We start from the raw sequence: 3,017 nt of genomic DNA, 5'->3' as shown, positions 1-3,017 counted from the left end.
CTCCCTCAGAGGATCCACGGCGGACTCTGCTGGAGAAAAATGGTATTTTCTCCAGCTCCCAACACATTTAATGTAAAAATAGAAAAACGAATGAAAAATACACGGTGGACAGAAAATAACCTGGAATCTGACAAAAGTAACACAAAATATATATATAAAACAAAACATTTTAAATCTAAAACAAAAAAGGCCAAATAGTCTCTCAACCATGTTTCCATCATAGTTCTGGCCTGTCATCTAGTTGTGTTGACGTTCCCCTCTGTCTCCTGGGGTTATTGCCAGCACCACTCAAGCCTGACCTCATCAACAGTCATTCCTCCAATATGTCTCCCAGCCTTTGCAGGCCTGCTAATTTTTTTGGCAGGGCTAGATTATTGAAAGCTCTCGGCTATTAAATATCAACCGTTCTTTCTCTGTCTGATTAAACGATTAGTTAGGCAAGATCAGAATGACTGTTGATGAGGTTAGGCTTCAATGGTGCAGGTGGAATGGGCTGGCAATCACTGCAGGAGACAGAGAGGAACGTAAAACGAAACTAGTTGACAGGCCAGAACTACATTATGATAGTGTCAACAGAATAATTTAAAAATATAACCTAATTAAAACAGACCTAGACAAAAATTATGGTACCTCTAAAAAAGACAGAAAATACTTGTGACCCAAGGGACATTGTAAATCAAGGTGTGTCAACTTATTTGTACAATAGGTGTGAAAAATCATGTAATCAGTCAGTAGGTCTATATGAAAGGCTACAGGTTGTCACTGAACTGTTTGGGACATGGTGTGTACCACATGGGCCAGACAAGGAAGGGTCGTCTCAGGTGGTTAATAAATCATATAGACAAGCATGTTAAAGGTAAAGGCTATAGTGGACGTGCAGTCACTTGAACAATGTCTGTTTACTGCGACATGCTAGATGACATAAAACAACTTGCATACACAATGATAAAAAGATGCTGTCCTTTCTTACTTGTTGTCTGGTACATCTGTATGCTGAGCAAGAGATTATCATGTTTTTTTGGTGTTTTCAAAGTAATATGGAGAAAAACTGCAATAGCTGCTGGTCGTGTGTACGGTAAAAATCTGATCTGTTCAAATGAGACCTGTGTCTGAACGGCCCGGTTGCATTCATTCGATCTGAATGTCATTAATGCTCGTGGGCTCCTTGGTGGAGCAGTGGGTAGCACTGCTGCCTTACAGCAAGAAGGTTCTGGGTTTGATTCCCAGCCCAAGGTCTTTCTGCATGGAGTTTGCATGTTCTCCCTGAGCATGTGTGGGTTTTCTCAATACTAGCTTCCTCAGTCCAAAGTCCTGTTTGGTTAATTGGCCTCTCTAAATTCTCCTTAGGTGTGAGTCTGTGCAGGAATGGCCAATGCCAGTCCAACATACATTAACATTCTCACCACACAACCAACATACATTAACATTCTCACCACACAACCAACATACATTAACATTCTCACCACACAAGTGACAATCCAGGCATCCAGGCTGGGAGCATCCCCCCCACTAGCAGAGTGCAAACCCTATTCTATGGGCATCCCTATTCTAAGCAGCATACCCCACAGAACCCGAACCCCCAATACCCCGCTGGGGCACCTGCCCAAAGGCAACAACCCTAGGGACCCCAGACCCCCAGCAGCAGCACAGCTACCAGGCCAGTAACTCATGTTCGACACCCTGGAACCAAGAGCACCGCAAGCGGCCACTGTAGGCATCCCAAGCCCCGCCCCGATGGGGGTAACAGACCCCGGGGTCAGACCCACCAGGCACCACCAGAGCGCCTCTCAGAGCTACGCAGGACCCGGGGACCCACAAACCAGCCCCAGCGCCCCACAGCCCCCCACTACATCCTTTGATGGAGCCGATCAAGGGAGCCCAGAGAGATCGGTGTGATGGGGATGCAGATGCTGTCTCAAGATTAATATGATCCAACAAAAGATCTCTATAGTGATTTTATCCTTACTATGATACTGAGTTTATCCTTACTTTTCCAATTCATGAGGATACTTTTCTTTGCGATACTTAATGAAAAGCCATGAAAGCCATGCAAACAATTTTTTTCTCCAGAGAGCTTCCCTCGAAGTCACCCAACAAGCAAACTGATGGTAAAGGTGAAATTTTCCAACCCAGGCACTGTGATAAGTCCTTACATACCTACATAACTCTATACAAAGAGGAGTAACAGTTTTAATCCACAAAAACGTCAGTTTTACAATATTAGACAAAAAAATAGATCCAGAAGGCATAATTAAACTATCTATTCATAACCAAACTTTATGTATTGTCAGCATATATGGTCCAAATGTTGACAACCACTCATTCTTCCACAAACTTTTTCATGCACTTTTAAAGCACAGGGACTGTTCTCTAATTATTGGGGGTGACCTCAACTTTGGTCTAAATGGAGAAATAGACAGGTTGGCGCAGTTGGCAATCATTAAATGTTATTTTGGTCTTTGCAATGCATGGCGATCTCTTCATCCTAATAGTAAGGAATACACTTTCTTTTCTAATGTCCGTCATTCCTACTCTCTGACGTATCGGACGCTGTAATCCATCCTATTGCTGTCAGTGATCATGCTCCTGTAAATTTAACCCTAATAAATAAAGAAATACCCCCACAAAACAAGAGCTGGAGATTTAATACATCACTGTTTAAAGATGAAGAATTTCCTAAATTTTTCAAGGAAGAGTGGGCATCATACTTGGAGTTCAATGATTTATCAGGAAGATCAGCATCTATACTATGGGAAGGAGGTAAAGCAGTGATAAGAGGTAAAATTATTTCATTCTTATCTCATGAAAAAAAGTTAGAACAAAAAAAGATCCAGGAATTACAGGAAAAAATCAAGTTACTAGAAAGCTCGCTAGATGAGGAAAAATTTGGTAAAATCCGTAAAATAAAACTAGTATTAAACAAATATATAGAAAAACAAAATACATTCTTCATACAAAGACTCAAGATAGAAAACTTTGAACATATCAATAAGTCAGGAAGTTTCTTAGCTCATCAG

The sequence above is a fragment of the Cyprinodon variegatus genome, unplaced genomic scaffold, assembly GCF_000732505.1.
Source record: "Cyprinodon variegatus isolate N-32 unplaced genomic scaffold, C_variegatus-1.0 Scaffold333, whole genome shotgun sequence".
NCBI lineage: Eukaryota > Metazoa > Chordata > Actinopteri > Cyprinodontiformes > Cyprinodontidae > Cyprinodon > Cyprinodon variegatus.
This window is presented reverse-complemented; position numbering follows the sequence as displayed.